The sequence below is a fragment of the Mesoplodon bidens genome, assembly GCF_964165515.1.
Source record: "Mesoplodon bidens genome assembly, chromosome: 6".
Taxonomy (NCBI): Eukaryota; Metazoa; Chordata; class Mammalia; order Artiodactyla; family Ziphiidae; genus Mesoplodon; species Mesoplodon bidens.
In genome coordinates, this window is record NC_138162.1 from 113,841,456 (window position 1) to 113,866,848 (window position 25,393).

A 25,393-nucleotide genomic window follows, 5' to 3' on the forward strand; every position below is an offset into this window, starting at 1 on the left:
ACTCCCACCAGTTTTCTTTGATAAGATAATCCTTTCCCTTAACTGCTGCTGCCCTAGCAGACATTTTCTCCTGCATGTGATAAGATGTGCAGTTTTCTCTTGTTATTATTGCTTTCAGTGTCCATCCAGTCTGTCTTCTGTATCAGAAACGTCTCAAACACGTTTTTCTGCTGATGGTACTCTCTCTTATGTTTCAGGGCTACTCTGGATTTATTTATTTTTTTAAATCAGGGGTTCTCAAACTTTAGCCTGCATCAGCGTCACCTGGAGGTCTTGTTAAAACAGAGATTTCTGGGCCCTGCCCTCCAGTATTTCAGTAGATGTGCAGTATTTCAGTAGATGCAGGAAGAGGCTGGAGAAATTTGCGTTTCTAATACGTTCCAAGGTGATGCTGAAGCTGCTGTTCTGGGAACCACACTTTGAGAACCACTGCTTTAAAATATGTTTTTCATCTAATGAACCTTTGGAAAACAGGTGCGCGCATGTGATTAGTTTACCTTATGGATTCGATCTCAGAAGTCTGGTTCATTTTAAACAACCTTTTATTTTCTGAAACCCAAGATTCTGATAATTGGGTATTCACAGCTGAAGGGAAGACCAATTAAAATGCTAGTTTTAAGTTACCCCCTCCATGCTTCCTGTCCATTTAAAATATTCCAGATCATTCTATCACTCCTGAGTGATCTCTTCTCGTTCCCTTCCAGAGCTCAGTGTTTTCACATAGTTCAAATGCTGAGTGAAGAAAAAAAACCCTGCTATGTCTGTATGTGAGCCTAGTTTGATATCTTTGCATGTATGATCATGTAGTATTTATGGCTAAAGAAGAATTTGGATATCCAAACACTGTTTCAGAAATCTGCGTTTCTACAAGGATAAAAAGCCCCAAAGTGCTGTGTCTCTGGCACATTCTACAGCACTGTCTGTGATGGACTCAGATAATTTAATCATCCACTGAAGGCAAGTCATGTGCCATTTTCCCCAAGTAGCTACTGGTACCTGAGAAATCCAAACAGAAGGGGAAGGCTAAATATATAAGTCTTCCTTTTGTCTTGTATCCTGTTTCTTCTTCCAAATTTATTTTCAGGCCCAGGCATATGACGACATGCTAGTTTTCAAGATTAAATGTTCATATCCACTTTCTACTGTTTTTCAAGAATGACTGTAAATGCGTGAATGTATTTAGAGGAAGACTTGTATGCATGTACCTGGATCATTAGGACACAAAGTATAATGTGCATATTCTATGTGTATCATTTAATATGTGTGGTTTATTTTATCCTTGAGGCTTCTTCCTACCGTATAAACAAGACTAGTCTTTCTCCCTGAGTCTCCTTAACTTAAATATTTGAATGTGCTCTGAGGTTACCGTATTCCCACTACCTGTCATTGAGTGCTGAGCTCAGACACTGCCTGTTTTAAGCTCTAACTAATTTAAATTTGCAAGTCATTATGACCCCCTTGAATTTGAAACGCACATTTCTTTAAGTGCCAAAATCACACTGCAGTGAATCAGCTTACATGTAAAGATAAACAAATTTAGAGTAAAGGAAATCTCCATTAACCAGTCTTGTATTAGCTGTAATCTGAACATATCACACATATATTTTCGGCTGTAGCATTCCCACTATAACCTAACAACTAAAAATACTACCTGTGTGCTTGAGGGTAAGTTATGACTGTCATGGGAACCATAATTTTGAATTTGATATTTGTGGGCATAAATCTCAGCTCTGTTTCTGCCTAAGCCTTAACTTAGACAGAAAAACTGTTTTGGAGGCTTCTTTGCATATTGTAATGATAGCGGTTGGCCCGACTCTGAGCTGGTGCTAGTTTTCTTCAGATAGAGTTGTGTCTGAAGATGTCCCCTGACACAGGGCACCTAGTAGATATCACTCTGCTTCAGCAAGAGTGTTTCCTGATTGCAGTGATATGCAGAGAAGGACAGATTAAATCCTCAATGATGCATGAGGATTTTCTTGGTGAAAGAAATGAAGAAAGAAGAGAAATTGCATCTTGGAGGGTTTTGCGCACTCTCTGTACACAAATTGTATTTATCTTGAGAACAGCTCTGAGCATAAACCTTGGTGGCTTTTCCTTTTGTTTCTTTTTTAGAGAATTTAGAGCATCTAGTTATAGCCCTGGAAAAGGGGTTTACTCTTTCAGAAGACCAGCGTCCTGACCTGTGACATGGAGGTGATGATGCTTACCTTCAGAGTTTTTATGAAAACTGATGAGATAATATGGGTAATGCCACATGTAGGTACTTCCTGAGGAATTGTTAGTATTGTTGAAGAAACTGAATCAAAGCAAGAGAATGACAGTTACCACAAGAGATATAAGCCAACTTGGAGCAGTGTGTTATAATCAACAATGCTTTAAAGAATGATTTCCAGGCAGAAATCACATTTTAAAATATACATATAACTATAACTGAGAAGGGAGAGAGAATGAATATTTATCTGAGCAATCACTTTGTGTTTTGCACTATTGAGGTATATTAGCTGTCCACTACTGCAAAACAAACTACCACAAAATGCAGTGGCTTAAAACAATCCACACTTCTTAATGCAGTTTCTTTGGGCTAGGAACCTGGGCACAGCTTAGGTGGAGCCTCTGCTTCAGAGTCTCTGACAGGCTGCAGTCAAGGTGTTGGCCAGGGCTGGGGTCTCATCTGAGTGCTCTACTGGGGAAGGATTTGCTCCTGAGCTCACAGGGTTGTGGGACTGGGGACCTGGTTTCCCACTTGGCTGTTGACTGGAACTGCCCTCAACTCCTTGCCACGTGTGCCTTTCCAATGTGGAAGTTTGCATCATTAATGCAAGCCAACAAGGCTGTAGAGAAAGTCTGCCAGCAACATAGGGGGCTCAGTTTTATTAATCCGATCGTAGGAGCGACATCCATCACCTTTGCTGTATTTCATTGCTTAGAAGCAACACCCAGGTCCCACCTCTACTCAAAGGGAAGGGATTATTCAGGGTGTGAATAGGGAAGTGGGGATGGTGGAGACCCTCTCAGAGTCTGCCTGCCATAGTAGCTAACGTGGAAGTAACGGAAATTGAAAAGAGAGCAAAATGAACATAGCACTATGTGCCATACATTCTCCAAGCATTTACATTTGTTCATTATTCCTCCCAATCATCTTGTGAAGTAGACCTTACTATTATCCCTGTTTTGATAATGAACACTGAAGTACAGAGAGCTTAAGTGATTTGTCTGAGGTTACACAGCCAGGAAGTGGTAGAGCTGGGGTTTGGACCTTGACATTTTCACTCCTGAGCCCTTATTCCCAACCACGACTCTACACTTCATGTACTGTAGAGCTCTAGACCATAAAAGTTACAAATAGTAATTTATTGACATATATGTTAGATTTTAGTCGTTTCTTATTTTCTGTATTTGAAGGAGTTGTCTGACTAGTAGTAGCTTTACATGAAATGAGAGTGTCCTGAGTAGGTAAGAGGATGTATTGCTGCTGCACAGCAGGTGCTCGGTCTGTGTTAGTTTCCTTCCCTTGTTTTGGTAGAGAATGGGCACAGCAGAGTCAGGGTAGCACTCCTCAGGGCAGGCTCTGAATGACTCAAGATTTAACTGTGTTTCTGGATTACTAGCTTCCTGAGGACCAGAAGTGCATAGAAGTGTTTCCTGGGAGCAAAACAGTATCCCTAAGCTCCGGAGACGATATTAGGATGTTTGCTTTCAGAGCGGCATCCAAGTGGTATCTGAGTAAGTCTCTGGCTTTGGGTGAATGGATTTCAGAGACAGAGTGGAGCAGCACTTGTTTAGAGGGGGATGGTTTTGGCCCCACTAAAGCTTAGATACAATCTTCTGAGTGGTATGATAAGGACGATGTGTGTAAATTGACCTCTGCATCCCATAAAGAGTCCTCTTCATTTTCTGCCAGGTTTACTCACTTCCGTCATTTTTTTTAAATCAGTTTACTGTTTTTATTTTTTAAAATATTTATTTATTTATCTATTGGCTGTGTTGGGTCTCTGTTGCTGCTCGCAGGCTTTCTCTAGTTATGGCGAGTGGGGACTACTTTTCATTTTGGTGCATGGGTTTCTCATTGTGGTGGCTTCTCTTGTTGCGGAGCATGGGCTTCTAGGTGTGTGGGATTCAGTAGTTGCAGCACGTGGGCTCAGTAGTTGTGGCTTGCAGGCTCTAGAGTGCAGGCTCAGTAGCTGTGATGCACGGGCTTAGTTGCTCCGCGGCATGTGGGATCTTCCTGGACCAGGGATCAAACCCATGTCCCCTGCATTGGCAGATGGAATCTTAACCACTTTGCCACCAGGGAAGTCCCAGTTCTGTCATCTTGAGGCCCAGTTTCATGCTTTCTGTGCTACCCTCCCCCTTACTCAATAAAACAGGATGGAGAGAGCTACGTGACTCCAGTAGGGCAGCTCTTCCTACTCAATTAAGAAAAGAAAGGCACAGCAAAGTTATGCCCTATGTTCTCCAAATGGTACTGTTCCTTCCTATAGGACATTTGATTACTAGAATAGAGCAGTTGCAACAGTACTTTTCATTTCTCAGTCATCTGAATATACTCTCTACATCTTCATTAGTATGGATTATTGAGAATTGAATATAAGTGACCACATATTCTCCATACATATAAATGAGGTTATTGGTCATGTAGAAGGAAACATAATTCATGAATTATTCTTTAACAAGACTTTAACAATTCTAGTCCATTAGTGGCCATTGCATTACACTTGGAAATTAAAATCTGATATCATTTTTGATGGCATAGTGGGTACCTTTTGGGATGCTGTTACGGACTGAATTGTGTCTTTCTGAAATTCATATGTTGAAGCCCTAACCCCCATATTTGGAGATAGGACCTTTAAGGAAATAATTAAAGTTAACTGAGGTCATAAGGGTGGGGCCCTAATCCAGTAGGACTGGTATCCTTATAGGAAGAAGGAGGCAACCCAGGTTTCTCTCTGAGGGCACACAGAGGAAAGGCCGAGTGATTAGCAAGAAGGCGGCTGTCTGCAAGCCAGGAAGAGAGGTCTCACCTGAAACCACCCTGCTGGCATCTTGATCTTGGATTTCTACCTTCTGAAACTGTGAGAAAATAAATTTCTGTTGTTTAAGCCACCCAGTCAGTGGTATTCTGTGATGACAGCCCTAACAGACGAATAATGGTGTCGATCCAGTTAAACTCCCATCACCTGCAGCCCTGTCCTCACGGCCCATTTCCTTCCAGTGAGCCAGCTCCCACAGACGTGGCTGAGTCACTAGCAAGTGAGCCACATAACCCTGCCCCCGAGCACAGCCACGTAGCCAAGTGGTTCACCCTTGATCCAGGCTTGTCCCACAGATTCACTCTCATAGGAATTCAAAACAGGGACTCGGCAACTCTGGTTAGTTTTGTTGAGATGCTTTAACAGAGTATTTGAAGCCTCGGCTATGGTGACCTTGTGCATGCTGCCCTAGAACAAAGTAGGTCTTTGGGGAGAAAGAAAAGAATAAAGCAGAGGTGCAGATGTGCAGAGAAGGGAAACGAGAATCCGAGAGCATGGTCTCAGAGAGGGAGGAGTGACCTTGGCTGTGGAGCTTCTAGTTCTGACTTTGTCTCCTCAGGGGCCCTGGTCAAGTTGTTCATTTGGTTACTGTGAAATACCTCTGATTCTTTACAAAAATTCCTCATTACTTCAGCCACCTCTAGGCAGCTTCTGTTTCTTGCAACCTAAGGATTTCTTAATAAGACATATGGAAACGTGTATAATTAAGGCCTAAAGCAAGAATTAAGTAGAGGGCTTCCCTGGTGGCGCAGTGGTTGAGAGTCCGCCTGCCGATGCAGGGGACACGGGTTCGTGCCCCGGTCTGGGAAGATCTCACATGCCGCAGAGCGGCTAGGCCCGTGAGCCATGGCTGCTGAGCCTGTGCGTCCGGAGCCTGTGCTCTGCAAGGGGAGAGGCCACAACAGTGAGAGGCCCGCCTACCGCAAAAAAAAAAAAAAAAAAAAAAAAAGAATTAAGTAGAAATCCCATAATAAACAGAAGGTTAATGCATGAATTTGCTAATCCTTCTCCCTTGCTGTGGAAATAATGGGAATTTTATTTCTAACGCATGGCAGTATAGGTCTCTATTTAGTTCACTTATTTTTTATTTCTTCTTTATATCCTACACAATAAGTTTTTCTGAGGAAGAGCCTGTCTATGATCTATAACAGGGGTCCCCAACCCCCAGGCCACGGACTGGTACCGGTCCCTGGCCTGTTAGGAACCGGGCCTCACAGCAGGAGGTGAGCAGCTGGCGAGTGAGAGAAGCTTCATCTGTATTTACAGCCGCTCCCCATCACTCGCATTACCGCCTGAGCTCCACCTCCTGTCAGCAAGCATTGTGGTGAGTTGTATAATTATTTCATTATATATTACAATGTAATAATAATAGAAATAAAGTGCATGATTAATGTAATGCGCTTGAATCATCCCAAAAACCATCCCCCTGCCCTGGTCCATGGAAAAATTGTCTTCCACATAAATGTCTTCATTCATTCATTTAAAAATGATTAAGTATGTACTTTAGAGAAGTTCTGGATTTAATCTTAGGTGAACAGCTTTGAACTAGACTTACTTCTGTCTTAAGTGTTTCATGTTAGCTGGTGGTGAGGGACGCAAGGCACCCAGGTGTGGCCATGTGGATGGTTCACTGCGTAACTCCACGGGCGACTTCGAGATGTCTGTAAGCCGTGCACCCTGGGCACATGGTTTATAGCACCCAGAACTGAATGTACAGTGGAACAGCTCTGCTCAAGGCTGCATGGTGACTGCTATAAAATGCATGAACAAGTCATATGGGACATAAGTAATCCTGCCCGGGAGGGAGGAAGAAAAGGAGGTCGGTGAAGGCTACACTGAGCATGAGGCATTTGACATCCAAATGACAAATTTCCAAGCAGCATAAACAGAAGACGAGGACGTTCCTAGCATGGGGAGCAAAAAGAATAAAGGCACAGTGGCATCCAAAAAATGCATTCAGGGACTGGTGGCATCCGGACCTCTGAAGATCTGCCCATCCGTGAAAGCAATAGGGACACTGGCAAAAACTGTCAAAATCCACTTTTTCAGAACTCTGGAAATTAGCCACAGGCTTGTAACTAACCAAGGAGTGTTTATTCAAGAAAAATGGCGGAACCTCAAAAAACCAGGAAGACTTGTGACATTTTAACTTGCCCTCATCCCACCCCCTCTCCAAGGTCTGCTGTAGCCCTGAAAACCAACAGCTCACAACCAGGGAGGCTGTGAACTCCAGGAGACTTGCCACCACTGGAGGGGCCAGAACTGCTTTGGAGCCCCATCCCCAGAGAACCGTCACTTCCAAACTGGTCCAGCACCTCACCGAACAGCCCCGTCTCAAGCTGGCCTTTATGTGACCTGACTCAGAGCTCTCTCCGTGTGAAGGTGCCCACCTGTGAGCCAAGCTTAGCTCACAGGATAAAAAGCAGTCAGTAGAAACTGTCCCCGAGGAGTCCAGAGGACTTACTAGACAAAGACTTTAAATCACCATTGAAAATATGTTGGAAGAATACCCCTCGTTTAAAATATTACAAATTGCTCTGAGAAACAAAGTTCTCATACTTTGAGTTCTCATACTTTTGAATTTTGTGATCAAACGTTGATGAAATAATGAGTTGAAAAATTTCTGTATTGCTGGATATGTCGGCCCTTTCCCATGCAGATATACAATGTGATTATCCAGCAGTGGCATATTATAGGCTTTTCCCAAACTTCTTCAAGTACAGAAACAAAATGTCAGAAAATATTTATTTGTAGCTTATGGAAACCGTAACGATGCTTTCACATAGTTTAGGAAATGGAGGCCTAGACCGTGATCTCCTATAACAGGGTAATCACTAAGGTAGGAATATCTGATTTGCATGTTGCCTGGTACAATGTCTCGGGCATCCTACATGCTCTGTGATTGTTTGCTGAAGGAGTAACTGTAAGAAGGAGAGCTAGAGGGAAAGAAATGAGTGAGAGGAATAGTAGCAGCAACAAAGCAGGATGAAGATTCCTGCCTGCCAGCCTCCCTCCCCCATACCCGCGCTGGTTGTCCCCAGAGCCTTGCCTCTGTGTCATTTACCACATCCTTCCTGCCTCAAGACACCACCTGATCTTATCCCAACCCAGACCTCACAAAGGCTCTTGAATTTCGTCATCACCCTTCACTATTTCCTCTCTTTTGCTGGTCCCTAAACCAAGTCCAGGTGAACTTGGAGATGTATTTATTTAACTCTCAGCTAGGACCTGATGCCCTGACATCTCAATTCAGGTTTCCAGTACTTTGCCAATCCCAACCCTGGACCATAACCTCCCAGATGCCCGTTTCCCTCCACTTCTCTCCTTTCTGTGGTGTATTGGAGAAGGGGAAATTGTTGCGACTGGGCAACTCAAGGTGTGCCTTGGAAAAACCTGTCTCAGCCTAATCCGAATAGATATTTCAAAGAAAGTTCCCTGAATTATCTTGATGTAGATCATATCTCTTGCACACACCTGTGCTTCTAAGACAGGTTTCCTTGCTGCCTTCAGGGACTCACCTCTCCTCTCCATGCCTCTTCATCTCTCTACTGTGCAGCAGAGGGTTAAACTAAGTAGCAGAACAAAAGAGGGAACACTTTGTTTTAGAATATTTAGCGTGGGTAGGGTGAGACTCAGACGTGGAAGACATTCCTGCTAGACAAGAGCACCCACCCTCGTCCTAGAGACAAGGCAATATTATCTCCTGAAGACTCCAGCCCAGGTCTTAGCACTGACCCAGGGAGAGTGCTGAGGTCTTAAAGAATGCAGGGAAGAGGTTAAGAAACTAACAGTAAGAAAGAAAAAGAAAGGCATTCAAAGTGCAGTAATTGTGATGCAAATGAATCTTATGTAAACGTAGGCACTTACTAGGCTTTCTTAAAAGCTCTCAGTAAGTGTGCATTTAAGCAACAATAGCCCATTTTCCCGGAAACATCTTTGGAGCATATTTTGACGTGGACCTTTTGAATAAAGCAATCAAAAATGTTTGTTCTGATAATGAACACTAGGACTGCGAATCGAAAAACTAACAATTGAGAGGGAGCAGCTTGACCAAACACGAAGAAGGTAAAGAGAATTCAACTGTGTGCTTTCACTGCCAGGGTATCTGGAACCTTTTCAGAGCACTGTCAGGAGAGCTATTCTTGACGTTTAATTCAAGTTCCCAATATATGCCCCTATCTCGTGGGGCACCTGAGAGAAACCTGAAGGTCCAGGGAGTCTTTGGAACCAGGTCATCGGAGAGGAGGGAAAGGGGGTGGCTGCCTGGTGGACAGACAGACAGTCCTGCCTCCCTTCAGTCAGTGGTGGCTCTTGGCTGTTATTTGCCCTTCGGAGACACAGGACAAAACTGATAACCTTTAGGGGTGAAAAAACACGCCTCGCAGACGAATAAAGCATAGGAGCATCTCAAAACTCAGAGCAAGGGAAGGTGCCAAAAAGGTTGAGACAACATTCACAACACGGTGAAAAGATGGTGGGCAAGCACTGGGCAGGAAGGGTGGGGACAAAGTAAAATAAACCACGTCCAGTGAGAGCAGACAGGAAGGCTGAAGAGAAGCACGATGATCCTATGAATATAGACGCATAAATACGCAACTGTATTTCTGCGCGTAAGCGTCAAATCTGACGGCTATTTATTGAGCAGGAACTCGGTAAGGGATGTATCCCATCTGAACGATGTAAAGCTACCGACGTCCATCATATTTGCATTTAAGATTATGGGTCACTGAACTTGTGCCCTGAAATCTGCACAGGGTCTTCAACTCTCAGGGCTCCCATTTGATTATCAGAGTGTTATTAAATTCAAAATATTTACGGTTCTTTTCCCAACACCAAAGGAAATAACATAATTTACCCTTGGGTCTAAGACTTTACTCTTCTTGAAAGATGACAAGTTGGCCTGTCCTAGCTTTATATATATAGTGTCCTGACAGCAGGATACAAGACCCCAAAGTCAGAGACACAGACCGTTCATTACTCACAGCAAATCAGCAGTCGGAGAGGCATTACGCACTAGTTCCTGCATCCCTGTCCCCACAGTGATGTGATGTGACGAGGGCCCAATGGTACCTATGCAATCAGTGAGAGTACATCCCAGGAGCAGATCCCCAACGAGGAGATTCTGAGCTAAAGGGGGTTGCTGGGACGGCTGCCCATTCTCCCCTCTGGAGAGAGGGAGATTTCTCCTTATCCTGGACTGTTAGCCAAAGTCTCTGGGTGGAAGAACTGGGCTTTACCTTTGCTACCCCGGGATGTCTCTGTTGAGATCCGTTTCTAAACCTCTCTGGAGGAACAGCTTTCAGGCTGTTCCCTCTCCAAACTTGGCCTTCACTCAGAAGGCTTAGGCCATGCAGGAGTGCAAGCATTCCATGGAGAACTGTCTCCCAACAGTTTCAGTTTCTCAAACATTTAATTATTTCCCATTTAAAAATGTTGCGATTTTCTTAACTTCTGTCCTTTTATGTTTTACCATGTTTCACAAATTCTTCTTTTCTGCACTTACGGTTCTCATGTTTCTATTATACAGGAAAGTCTTTGGCCCAGACTGATTCTTTTTTGTCATCTTCTTTGATTTCCTCATTTACTCAGTATTAAACATTGTATGGATTGTGTATGATGTCATAGAAAATTCAACCCGTACAAAAGTATATAAAATATCCTTCAACATTCCATTATCCAGTGATAACCGGGTACATAAATGCACACATGGAGACACAGTATTTCATGTTAATGAGGTCACTAGCATGCAGTTTTGAAATTTTCTTTCATTATGTCATTGACTACTTTTCATGCCATTTAATACAATATTATAGCATGCTTTAATTTGCCATTGATATGACACACTTTTTTAATAGTAGCCAGAACCAACCATGGAAGAGAAAGTTCACCCCAGAAATTGCTTCTTCAGTGTAAAACTGTTTTCTAATTATAAGTTACCCACCCTTTCTTTGAGATTGTCTTCAAATGAAAGCTCTTTTGCAAAACCTACTGTTTCTCCCGAGCCAACATTGGAGATCCTTCTTCTTTGTAGGGCTTATGAATAAACTAAGACTAAGGGCCTAAACTTCACCAGGACTTTCCCTTCATCTCTCTCTTTGCTCCTCTTGTGGACCACGGCTGCTCACTGTTGTGGGTTTAATACGTCCCCCTGGCATATAACATAGACCCTTCTCTATCTTGCTTCTTTCTTTCTCTTAAATCACTAGGCAGCTATCGTCTCTTTATGGCACAGTATTGTGCCTTGTCCATTATATTTCTGCCAAACACACCAGGCTTTACAATAAGACTCATATAAGGAATTTACCAACAGTGTTAGTGGCCTCAAGTGAGAATTGCCTTTCCTTTCTCTCTTTAACTCTTTATTTATAATATACTTGTTTCTTTAAACTATTGACTCCTCTTGCATATGACATTAAAAACCAGGTTTTCCCAGACAATCCTTGAGGTTTCAAAGAACAAAGCAGGAGTTCTTCCCCTGCTTAGCATCTTTTCCATACTACTTGCTGGAGATTGAACGTTTGTGTTCCCCAAATTTCACGCTTTGAAAACCAAATCCCCAGTGTGATAGTACTTTGAGGTGGGGCCCTTGGGAGATAATTAGGTCATGAGGCTGGAGCCCTCATGAATGAATTAGTGCCCTTATAAATGAGGCCCCTTCCACCACGTGAGGACACAGCGAGAAGATGCTGTCTATGAGGAAGCTGGGTCTCACCAAGACACCCAGTCTGTGGCACCTGGGTTTTGGACTTCGCAGCCTCCAGAACTATGAAGAATGAATTTCTGTGGTCCATAAGCTAGCTAGTTTATGGTATTTTGTTTATAGCAGTCCAAACAGACTATGACATCATTCATTTTCAAGGTCTCATATAAATTCATCTGAATAAGCAAATGAATTGCTAAGAATGGATATCTTGGATGACAAGTTGGATTCCCAGGAAAGCAGACTCTGAGATGGAGTTTCGTGGGCAGGGTATCAATTAAGGAATGCTTTTAGTACCAACACATAGAAAAGGAGAGGAGAAAGCAGGGCAGGGCAGGAGAGGAGCCATGAGGACCAAGGGCCTTCAGGGGGCTGTGGAACTAGCAGGGCCCTTAGGGTTGTCTGCCCCGACCTGGACTGTCACCAGCTGTGGGCTGCCCTGGGAAGGGGTGTGAGCTCGGGTAAGGCCCTCTTTCCATCTGCGGCAATCCCTGAAGGCCCACAGCATCCCCAGGGCTTAAGATGCTTCATTGAGGGGATGTGGAGTGCATCCCAGGATCCACCACTGCCCTCAGAATCAGTCCTTTCTAGACTTGTTCTGGAAACAAGTCTATGCTGTACTCCTTTTTTTCCCCTTTTCTCCTGGCTAAACTTCCATCTGTTTTTAGTTCCTAAGCCTACTCTCACCCTGTCTCCTCTTGCATACTCAAAATGTAGGAAATGTCTTTAATCTTGCTCCTTTTCTTCTCTTCGCTTACCTGTTTTGACTCTGTTGACCAAATTGTCTCTTGGACGTTGTCTTTTTTTTTTTTTTTTTTTTGGACGTTGTCTTTTGACATTTCACTCCAGTATTTTACCTTTGTTTTTTCCTCACTTGTACTTGATGAATATCCTAGCAGTTGGGAGTATTTACTTGGCTCTTTCAAATCTTTGACTTCATGCTTGCTTTCTGTTGAGCGTTTTCTATATATCGTATTTTAATTGGTTCCCCTGTTTTCTGACATGTTGAAAGCACAGATTCTCACTCCCCTAGATCAGTTCTCTCACATTTTCAATTTCTTTCAGTTCTGACAGAAATTTTCTTGATTTCATTGCCAGAACTCCCATGTCAGGAAGTTTAATAAACAAATGAAATGCAAGTCCGTATCCAAATATATTCTGGGATTGAGACAAGTCTGAACTCACATGCCGGGCTGTAGGAAGACTATGGGCCTGAAGTGAGTGGAGGCGTTTTGCCTTGAGCCCTGCGGAAAGGGAAAGGGGGAGAGGGGCAGCTGCGGTGCATCTCTGATTTGATACAGGGACTCCCCATGGGTGAGCCTTGTGGAGAGAGCGGCTCCAAAGGGGAGCTGAGAGCTGTGATCACAAGGGCTACAGACACACAGGGGCACACGGGCGGCCCTGCTCTGGGGACAAGATGACAGATGTGACCAAGAGGGGAGCAGGTTCTCCCTCTTCCTCGGGGAATCACTGCTGCTCTCAGAGGACTGCAGGAAGCACAAGGCTTGCTTGAGGGTTGGCCAGGCCCCAGGAAGACGCAACCCTGGCAAGGAAGCCTGGTGGCAGATGGGCCTGAAGGGCTCTTCGCAGCAGGAAGGTCAATAGGTGATTTTCGGTTGTTTGCGTGTGTGGCCTCTATGGCCTGCTTGGTCCCCTCCAATGACCTTCAGATTTTTCGTGTGTCCATTCCCCTCACAAAGGCTTGGTGAGTGGGGCTCATCTATTCCACGTGATTCTGGCGGGTATCACGGAAGTAAGGCGTGTACGGCCCTCAGGGTCATGGCTATGCAGGATGAGAACACACGGCGCAGGGGCCGGAAAACACAGTGGGTCTTGACAATAGATGCCCCACCACCAGGAAAAGCCCCTCGTACTAGAGAGGGGGTGAATATCCACCAGGCAAGAATGGGAGTCCAATAGGACTGTGTTTCAATTTCAAGGAGCAAGAGACCCCAGATGACATCTGGGTTCCACAGAAATCCCACGATTGCTGGGCCTGTGCTGGCGACCCTGCTGCCCACCGTGTGTCCCCGCTAAAGTCCACACGCTGAAGTCCTTACCCCCAGCATCTGAGCATGTCCCCTGATTTGGAAAAAGGATTGTGGCTGATGAAATTGGTTAAGTTAGGATGAGGTCACCCACGAGGTCCCCTGATCCAACGTGGCAGGTGTCCTCAGAAAAAGGGGAAATGTGGACACATACATACAGGAAGGACCCCCACGTGAAGGGACACAGAGAGAAGATGTCCATGCAAGCCCAGGACGAGGCTGAGAGCAGCCAGTCCCTCACAGCCTCAGGAGGACGAGCCCTGCCGACTCCTGGATCTCAGACTTCCAGCCTCCACAACTGTGAGAAAGTAAATTTCTGGGATTTTTGGTTTGTTTTTATGCAGTTTTATTCATGTTTCTTTCCCTTTTCTGTAAAAAACATAGGAGAAATTGGAGACAATTGATGTTGTCCCCAGAGATGTTTTCCCCAGAGAATTAGGTGTTCATTTTTAAAAAGTTTTTTTTTATTTTTTATTGGAGTATAGTTGATTTAGAATGTTGTGTTTCAGGTGTACAAGAAAATGATTCCATTATACATATACATGTATCTATTCTTTTTCAGATTCTTTTGCCATAGAGCTTATTATGGAATATTGAGTAGAGTTTTCTGTGCTATATATTAGGTCCTTGTTGGTTATCTATTTTATATAGTAGTGTGTATATGTTAATGCCAACCTCCTAATTTAAAAACAGAAACAGACTCAGGCTTAGAAAACAAATTTATGGTTACCAAGGGGGAAAGCTGTTTATTTTTTAATAAACATTTGTCAAAATTTACTCTGGGGCTTCCCTGGTGGCGCAGTGGTTGAGAGTCTGCCTGCCGATGCAGGGGACACGGGTTCGTGCCCCGGTCCGGGAAGATCCCACATGCCGCGGAGCAGCTGGGCCCATGAGCCATGGCCCCTGAGCCTGTGCATCCGGAACCTGTGCTCCGCAACGGGAGAGGCCACAACAGTGAGAGGCCCTTTGAATAAATATGACCAAAAAAAAATTTACTCTGGCCAAACTATGCTTCAGTTAAGCAAGGCAAATTTATATAAAAACAATAATAAAATAATAAATTGCTTTAAAGGATCTAGAAATAAATGTCATAAAAACATTAAAAAAAAAGAAAAGCCTTGCTACAAAGAGGCTGCTTTAATGTCTGATATGTTTGGCCACAGAAAGTTGTCAGTCCTGTTTGAAAAGTCAAAGGAAAATCATTGTTTAGATGTTAGCTTTTTTTTTGGTAAGATTGTGAGTTCCTGTTCAGTAAATGGGTCTTTTTTTCTTCCAGTTTTATTGAGATGTCATTGACAGACAGCACTGTATAAGTTTAAGGGGTACAGCATAGTGGTTTCACTTCATACATCATGAGGTGATTATCACAATAAGTACAGTGAACATGCATCTTCTCATAGAGACAAAATTAAAGAACTAGAAAAAATATATTTTTTCCTTGGGATGAGAACTCTTAGGGTTTACTTTCAGTAAGTTTCCTATGTAACACACAGCAGTGTGAAGTATATTTGTCCTGTTGTACATTATATTCCTAGCACTTATTTATCTTATAACAGGAAGTATGTACCTTCTGACTACCTTCATCCAATTCTCCCTACCCCCCTCCACCCTCTGGTAACCACAAATCTGATCTCTTTTTCTATGAATTTGTTTGTTTGTTTGTTTTTGAAGCCTAATTGACCTACAACACTATGTTAGTTCCTGGTACACAACATAGTGATTTGATATTTCTATACATTTCAAACTGATCACCACAAGAAGTCTAGTTAAGAAATGTCACCGTACAAAGATACTATGTAGTTATCGACCATATTCCCCACCCTGTACAGTTCATACCTGCGACTCGTTTATTTTGCAGCTGGAAGTTTGCACCTCTTAATCTCCCTCACCTATTTCTTCTCTACCCAACCCACCCACACGCTCCCGCTGGCAACCACCTATCTGTTCTCTGTATCTACGACTGTTTCTATTGAGTTATATTTGTTCTTTTGTTGTCATTGTTCTTCAGATTCTACATGTAAGTGAGATCACACAGTATTTGTCTTTCTCTGTCTGACTTCCTTCACTTAGCATAATGCCTTCTAGGTCCATCCATGTTGTCATAAATAGCAAGATTTCACTCTTTCCTATGGCTGAGTAGTATTCACACATTTCTGTTCCTTAAGCCACCTATTTGTGGTACTTTATTACGACAGCCCCAGCAAATTCACAGAACCACTGGGATGAGCCCTGACGCCAGTTACTTCACACTTTTTCTTTTCATACTCAGTATTATAATTTTCGAAACATTAGCTTAAAAAGCCTACGTGAGCTCTGTAGTCTGCTCTCACCGTCTCTCTGAGTGTGTGTAGACGTCGTATCTGGTTCAGGTCTTCCTGCTACACGTCCCGCTGTCTCCTTGACTGTGTGACTGTCACAACCTCTAGATTCCTACGAACCCCCCTCCTCTTTCCCATATTGGCTCTGAGGTCCTGCCTTGACGTTCGTCTCACATTCTCCTTGCCATCCTCCAATTCACACCCTTTGCGTTCCTTTCTCCTGCAGGAGGATTCCTGCCACTGCAGACCTAGGATTCTCATTTTCTTTGTTTTTTTCTCTATGACTTCTCTGAATGTTCTCACTTCGTGTCATTCTTCTTCTAGCAGATGCAGAGCTATTTCTTTTGAAGCAAATACGCTTTTGGTTACTTTTCTTTGACAGAGAGAGTGCCTGTTCATCCTTACCTGTTTTATTTCTTTTTCCTCTTTCACAACTGGAAATCCATTAAAAACTTGTAAACAACCCAAATCCCTTCTTAGGGCCGAGTTTCCTTTGGACGCTTTCTATTTTCATTCTCACCCTTGAAAGTAACGGTTATGCCTGACATCCTCCATCTCCCTGCCTCTTGCCTTTCAATGACAAATTCTTCAGCATTTTGCATAGACTTCTCTTCTTTGTGATCCAAGTTTCTCATGAATATTTTCTTGCACTGTCTCCTGCAGTGAACCTAGAGAAAACAAGTAGGCAATAACCAGTAAAACTACATGTCTTCTGGGGGCAATCTCACAGTCATTTCAATTTTTCACTTTTCCTTGAATAGAATTGGTTTAATGCAAACACCAACTGTCAAGGAAATCACGCTGATGAGCCATAAATGCCATAGAGTGAAAACAAAATGTTCAGAGCTTATTCTTTTTCAGTACCGTGTGATAGCATTTTAAAAGTATTACTAAGTTCATTGCCTCAATGTTTACATCAAGAGCAGCTCAAAAGGGCCTTTTATTGTTAGTGTTTTCCTTATCTTGAAAAATATTGAAACTGGAGTGGGAAGAATAGCTTTAAAATTTTATATTTTGAGCCTACATTTCATTGTAATGACCTTAAACGTTTATGAAAGCACTATAGGCATCACAGCAAAAAATCCAAAGCCTTAGGAGGCTATTAATAATTTAGTGTCTCAAGTTCACGTGCAAATGTTACTCCCACTCACCAAAGAAGAGTTCATTATGACTCACGACTAAGACCCTATAACTGTGTAGATGCGGAAGTGTGAAAGGATGCTGTTACAGACACACCGAGCACCAAATCCAAACACGCCAACTGGGGAGGTTGTGAACACGAGTTCCTGGTGAGTTTTCCTTGAAGGTCTTACTTAAAAAGTTAAACTCAGATCTAGACTTTTCCAACAGAGTGGAATGTTATCCAGATTTGCTTCTGAGGTTATGTTGCTAGAATAACTGATTTAACTTAGAGTTGCGCTAAACAAAAAATGCAACCTTTCAAACAGCGCATAGTGACACGGTAGACTTGGAAGGGCCAGGGGAGATGGCCCGGAGAGGTGGGGGCTAAGACTTTGGGGTTCCCTTGAGAGTGCACCTCTTTTGGGCAGGAGGAGGAGGCTGCCCATTTTTCCTAGTCCCTGTGCCTCTGGGGTTAGAGGCAGGGTTGGCTCCCTCCTCATCCTCCACTGGCATTTCTGTACAACTTCCACAGTCTCGTTGAAAATCAGGCTTCGTTGAGCAAAACACACCTTTCACTCTGCTCGCCTCCCTTCCTTCTCTTTGTCTCTCTCACTCACTCACTAGTGAATTTCTGTTGGTCTAAGGGTGCTCCTTCACCCTGATTCCTGCTCTCACATCACACATACACACATGGCCTCCCCCACACCTTGACCCCCCTTTTTTTTGACTTCCTTTCTCCACTGCTTTCTCCTCCATGTCACCTCCCTCCTCGCCCTGAGCCACAGCCTGGAGCTGAGAACACCCAACACTTCCCCACCCCTGGATCACAAGCCTGCCACCCGCCCTCTGGTTGCCACCTCCTGTCTTTCCAGATTTCCTTTCTAGTTCCTCGTGTTCTGGCCAGACTTCAAACTCAGGTGGGCATCGACTGTTCATGGCTCTGGCTTCTCTCTGCTCATTCGCCTATTTCATCTTTCTTCCATGTCTTACAGAGAGTCTATAAGCCATCATTTCCCTGTGTCTCTCTCAAGATTCCAAAGTCACGTCTCTGCCTTTGTCATATTCACCAGAGGAAACGTCAACCCTAGCTGTCCCTTTTCTTCATTTCTGTGCCCATGTAGCTGAAGAACTGCTGGAGGAAACCTTACAGTGGGGTAGGTTTTAACCACCACCAGTTCACAACAGGCAAACTTCAACCAGCCTTCAGCATCACCTGGAAATCCATCTGCGCTGCTCTGATGCGGGTGCTTCCCAGTCCTTGCCAAGACTCTTCCGACTACCCCCCTCCTCAGTCTTCCAGTCCATCAGACCTATCTCTCTTCAGCTGTGGGGTAACCGTGCCCTTCACTTTACAAAGGAGCTGGCAGCCACCAGGGGAACATTCTCAACTTCCTTCCCTCTTTCCTCCTCTCCGAGATCAGTCCTTGCATGTGGTCAGGATCTCTGCATCTGCTGATTCAGGAAGGTTCTATTTCCCATCATCCATTCTCTCTTTTATATCTTCACTGTTTCCTTCCTTAATGGATCCCTCTGTTCAGCGCTGAGGTATGTTCGCGTCTCATCCATTCAGATTGTTTATGGACCTAACTAACCCACTTCCACCTTTGTCTCCAGTGCTTGCCTTCCCTTTACAGCCAACTTCTTGAAAGGCTTGTTGTCTGCACTTACTCTGCTTATCCGCCCGTTCCACCATAATCAACACACGCCAAAGTAGCTTCTGCTCTTTTTATCATCGAAATATAACCTTCACGTCACTCATCCGGCAGGCATATTTTGTCCTCCGTGAAACCTTGGTCTCCATGGATGGTCACTCTTCTGATTTTCCTCTTATCCCTCTGTCTTCTTTTTCTCTTTCGACTGTTATCTTCCTCCGTGTTCCATCAGCTTCACATTTGCTCCTTAGATAATCTCATCCATACTTACGTCTTCACCATCAATATTCCGATTCAGTATCTTTGTCTTCTGCTCGCACTTATGGGATAAATATGCAACTTTCCAACCAGTATATACACCTGACATCCCTAAGGCACCTCAGATTTGACATTTCCCAGCTAAATGCATTATTTCTCACACCCTCACTCCACCCCACCAAACCTATCGGTGCTAGAGTTTTCATCTCTCCGTGGATGCCAGCACTGTCCATCCATTGCTAGAAAGAAGCTCACCGTGAAGAACTCATCCTTGACACCTCTGTCTCCTCTATCCCGTTGGTGGTTAAGTCCTGTTAATTTCATCTGTATTTTCTCCCATCTCTGCTGCCACCGTCCTAAGTCTAAGCTGCCGTTACCTCCCTCCTCGGCTGCTACTCCAGCCTCCTAACTGCGTCCCTACATCTACTTTTGCTCCTGTCTAATCTCACAGGAAATGTGATCTTTTAAAAACACACATCTGTTATTACTACTTTCCCGCTAGGTATCCTTCAGTGGATCTCTGTTGCTTTAAGGAAAAAGGTCAAAGTCATTGACATGGTCTCTAGAGCCCTGGAGCCCCTGGCTCTTCTTCAGCCTTGTCCCTGCCACGTGCTCTGTGTCCCTCTGCTCCAGCCACAGGGACTTTTCTTCAGCTTTTCATATGCACCATGATCCACCCCAGTGCCTTTGAATGTGTGTTTCTCGTTCCTTGGATATTCTTCCCCATTCTTCATGCTAGGCTCTTTCACCAATAACTCATGTATGTGGGAAATCTCTCGGAATAATTCTTTTATAGACCTGAAGGCTTTCACTCTCTGCTGTGAAAAATGTTTCCTTCTTATGGAAAACAGAAGGAATCAAAGTGCCCATTGTCTATTGTTCTTAAGCAAGTTTCATACCAAGATCTGTGATTCCTTTCCCCAGAAGAGAGAAACTAATGCCGGCAGAATATCTTGCTCAAAGACACTCTTGTTTATGTTTTTGTTTAGAGCTTATAATTGCTTGCCTTTTTATATTATTAGAAAAATGGGGGAAATTTGTTCCTGGGAATCCTGGATTAGGTAAGAGAATAAAGATTGATTATCACCCAAGGCTGGCCATTTCTTTCTCTTTTTTGATGTTTCTATTTTTTTAATTTTTATTTTATATTGGGGCATAGTTGATTAACAGTGTTGTGTTAGCTTCAGGTATATAGCAAAGGGATTCAGATATATATATTCTTTTTCAAATTCTTTTCCCATTTAGGTTGTTATACAATATTGAGTAGAGTTCCCTTTGCTATACAGTAGGTCCTTGTTGGTTATCTATTTTATATACAGTAGTGTGTGTGTGTTAATCCCAAACTCCCAATTTATCCCCCCTGCCCACCTTTCCCCTTTGGTAACCATTAGTTTGTTTTCTAAGTCTGTGAGCAGGGTTGGCAATTTCAACCTAAGAGAAGGCAGTAAAAAGAATCAAACTGCCTTTGCCATTTCTCCCTCTGTACAATAGCCCTCCAGCCCTACAGAGGGGCAGGTGTTTGCAGTGATGCCCAGAATCTTAAAGACACTGGAAGAGGGCTTCCCTGGTGGCGCAGTGGTTGAGAGTCCGCCTGCCGATGCAGGGGACACGGGTTCGTGCCCCGGTCTGGGAAGATCCCACATGCCGCAGAGCGGCTGGGCCCGTGAGCCATGGCCGCTGAGCCTGTGCGTCCGGAGCCTGTGCTCTGCAAGGGGAGAGGCCACAACAGTGAGAGGCCCGCCTACCGCAAAAAATAAATAAATAAATAAATAAATAAATAAATAAATAAATAAAAAAAAGACACTGGAAGAATCCCACCTTCAGATAGAAAGCTGGAAGCAGTGTGAGTAATATCGTTTTTGTTTGAGAAACTGTAAAGCGTCAACTGCAAATTGGCACTTGCCATCGACCTCTACAAGGATTAAATCATGACCCACTGCAGCTGATGACCTTCAACACCCCCTGAAAGGAGTTCAGGGTGGAGGGCAGGAAGGAGGCGCTCTGTGCTCTCGGAAGAACCGGCAGATCAGGTCTTCGGATAGTTAGGTATTTTCAGGAGACAATGTTATGAGCCCTATTGCTGTATCTCCTCATATCTAGAAAAGCGCGAAAATTCTTCATGGTGACATCTGGTCCTCATGACTAGCAGAGACCATGAGACTAGCAGAAACCTTCTGCAAAAAAGTATGTGCTTGATTGGATAGACCCCCCCTTCACCAAAATCACGTATCTACTGACCTTCCGCCCTACATCTCTGGAGCAGGTTCTCAGAGCTCTCTGAGATGCTGTCTCCTGGGCTACGGTCCTCATTTTGCCCCAAATAAAACTTAACTCACAGCTCTCACGTTGTGCTTTTTTTTTTTTTTTTTTTTTAAGTCTGCAAAAGCGATGGCAAAACCCTTTTGACTGTCTCTGTCTCTTGGGGCCTTGATACTTCCATCAACCTTATATTTAAAAAAAAAATCAAAATCGTGCCTAAACTGGCAGGTCCGGAAGATACTTTTGCTCATCCTTTGGCTCACAGGGAAAATTGCGGTTTCCTGGAGAAAACCCTCCCTGAGTCTGTAGACGCGGTCAGGTCCCCCACGGCAGGCTCCCGTAGCACGCGGTGGTTTTACTTCATAGCATGTATCCCATCTGGAGTTGTGAAATGTGAGATTATTTGATTGTTATCTGACGGCTCCATCAGAATCTGAGCTCCAGGGGCGCAGGGACCACGTCTGTGTGCCTCACCCCGTGTACTTCCCACAGCGTCGGCTTGATGAACCGTTGGTGGAATGAATGAATACCTGGGTGGATGGACGGAAGAGTACAAGAAGCCTTTGGTTCATTATTTTCTGTGCAGTTAGTGGTCTTAGAAATACAGAATCAGCCTACATGGGAAAAGAATCTTAAAAAGAGTAGATATAGTTATATGTAAAACAGATTCACTTTGCTGTACACCTGAAACTAACACAACATTAAATCAACTATACCCCAATAAAAATTTTAAAAAAGAAATACAGAATCATAATCTGAAAATCCTATTATAATTTCTTGATAATAGCTGATTTATATTTAGACATTTCTTATTCAAATTTTGGGGAAGCCTTCCCAAAGAGAGAAAATGGCATTAAAATAGAGATCATTTCTTTGTGGCTATAAAGCATAGTTATGAAAAGTTTTTCTCCTTGATTCCCGCTCTGTGGTGTCTGTTGGAAGGGTGAACTCTGCGTGCGTGCGTGCGTGCGTGCGTCCGTGTGTGTGTGTGTTTCATGTGGCCCTTTCCAGTGTCTGTCTGCAGCACAGCCCAGGCACGGCAGCTGCAGTGACTGTGGTTTACTGTCTGCAAAACCCGCTGCTCTGTGCCCCTGCTTCCTGTGACTCCATCCCCTGTTTTCACAATGACTCACTTTCTCTCCTATGCTCCCCGCGGCCACGGTTATTGTCACGTGGCCTGATTTTGTGCTTTTAATGTTCCTTCCGTGGGTCTTGTTCTGCCTCTGTTCTTTGCATGACAAACGCCTGCTCAGCTGGTCTCCCCTGGAAAAGCGGGCCGCCTTAAGCATGACAGCAGGACTTCCGAACAAGCCGCGTTCCAGACTGACCCTGAAGATCCTGCCTTTCCATCTGCTTTAGGGGAGAAAAGCGCACAGTTAAACCTGACCCTGAATCCCTAAGTGGCATTTGGGGAGGAAGCAAAACGAGGAGGTATTTTGCAACATATTAACCCCCTGCCTTATACCTCCCAGTGCACTTTATCTGACAGGCAATTTATTGAATGAGCTTGTATATCGTCCAGCCCAGTGTTGCACCTTTGTTCCACATATCCAGCTCCGCACCCCACTTACATGGTGAAAAATTCCCTTTGGTGAGTTTAAAACTCTACCTTTCCACCTATTTCTGCCTGTGATTCCTGGTTCCTCTCCCTTTTTCAAAACCTCCCTCTCAGCCCCTGAATTCGATGCACCTGTTTTTGTTACTCTTGCACTTACAGCTCGGGCCCCCTCTTTGGGAGACTCTGTCTCTCTTCCTTTTGCTTGCGTTGCTTTCTTCTGCGCCGGGTAATTAATTTCCTCAACGACCTGCTTCGCTGCTGGAAACTCAGCTTCTGAACGCTCCACTGCCCGCTGCCCCACTGGGCACCACCTGCTCCCCACCTCAGTCCCATCCACCAGGAGGATCCAGACAGCTATGGGGCCAAGCTAGTTTTAGTTTTCTTCCAAGAAATCGGAAACAAAACAAAACTTTCTTGGTGGTTGTCACAGTGTGGGATGGGCGAGTTTGGAGTATGAGTGAATCTGGGATGTTCTCTGTACAGTGAAAGACTGTGGTCTGTCATTATTTTACTTTTAGAACAATCAGTCCAATATTTCCAAGTAGAATCTACATATTCAAACATTTGTGTGAAAAATGCTAATTTTTAGGAAGATATTTTGTTTGTTGTTAAGTAGAGAGATGCCACTGTATCTAAATTACTGTGGGTGTTTGGACATCTAGATGTTGAAGGTGCATTGTAACCTCATCCGTGACCTATTTGCTGCTGCTGCTGACTTGGGCGCAATCTGACTCTCCTTGCCCGCTCCCGTTTTGATTAAGGTGTGTGAAAAGAAAACTAATCCCTTTATTTCACCCCTTAATAATCCTTCTCCCCACTTTCTCCTCATGTTACCATTCCCACCATCATTAGGATACCTCCAAGTATAGGTTGTTTTGTAACTTCTTGTAACAAGCAGACTCTGTACCTGAACAGATGCTATTGTGTTACCTTGTGACATGTGAAATGTTCTCATGATTGTCCCCAAAATGCCCTAATTCTTGTCCCTCTGGTTTGATAAATAATCAGCCTGGAGCTGCCCACTATTTCAGCTGAGATATTGGTCTTGTAAACTGTCAGATTGCTCAGTTGCAGCTAGGTAAGAGCCAGGATACCGTTTTTCTTTTTCTGCTGTAGAATTTTTAATTTATCAGGTGAAGTTCAGCAAAGACCCATTAAAAATATCCCTGTGTAGCTTTTAAAAATTTCACTGCAAACTACCATTTTCAAATGCATAATGACATGTCTTTGCAAAAAGATTATGATTAGTCCCCTTTCTTTGAAATCCGGGAACAGCTTGTGGAAAACAGGATGAAGTCTGTCCAGAAGTCTTCGTCCGTGGTCCCCTAGATATAATTAACATTCAACTCTAAATTCAAGCATCCTTTAGACTGTCTAACCATCAGCATTTTGGGGCACCTTGTTTGAATTCAGAGCTATAGAAAAACTGCAACATTTTCACTCTTTAATCAATTCAGAAACTGCAGATTTTAGATTCCTCTGGAGAATTAATTAAACATTCAATTATTTTAAAAGTGGATCGTTGGAGGAGAAATTGTGATTAAGTCACACTTTTGCTGTAAGCGACGCTCAGAAACTCGGTCTAGAATAAATCGTGGAGGAGGAGGTGTAACCAGTAGTCTCTCACCTTTGGGTTTCTTAGTTTCTGCAGATGTCTGTTGTGCTCATTTCTCCCCGGGTAATTCTGTTACTGGTTGAAAAGAGAGGATTTGGTGGCAAAGATCTAGAGATGTAGCAGCCTGATGGCACAGCCAGAGACCGGACCTCTGGACTGACTCAGCAAGGGGTCGCCCCGGGACCTCGTTCACAGCTTCCTTGCTCGATGTCACAGTTCAGATCTGCTGAATGTATACAGTTGCATTAAGTGTAGTGATCTGTCACAAAATACAGGAGCCTGGTGACCTACTGGACTAGTGAATTTTTCTACAAAAAGAATCTTTGTAGAAAGTATTTGTTTACAGAAATGCTTAGAATTTTCTCATCTTATTTGGTATCATAGATCTGAATTATTTTCCCAGGTGATTCATTAAAGTGTGTATGTGTGTGTGTGTATGTGCGTGTGTGTCTTAATTGAGTTTAAAATGCATAACTTCAATGCTAAGAGGATGCTAAGCATGTACCCATTAACGTATTTCTCGAATACTCTTATTTATTAAGTACCTAGACTCAAGAAAAACCTATATTTGATTTCACTTGCTTGACCAAACATATTGGCTCTTACGTGAAAATGTGCTTTGGCGACAATGATGACTTGGGTTTTAGGGTATTTCCTCCAGGTCAAACTCTGGACTAAGTGCTTCAAATACATATCCTTTTCCATCCTTACCAGCTTCTAAAACCCATTTCACAACTGAGCCAATGCAGGTGACCTCGCGAGGGTTCCCTGTGGCTCCTTTAAAGAGGAAGAGGTGTTCTGAGCTTGACTGAGTGCTCCGGATCCCAGGGGGC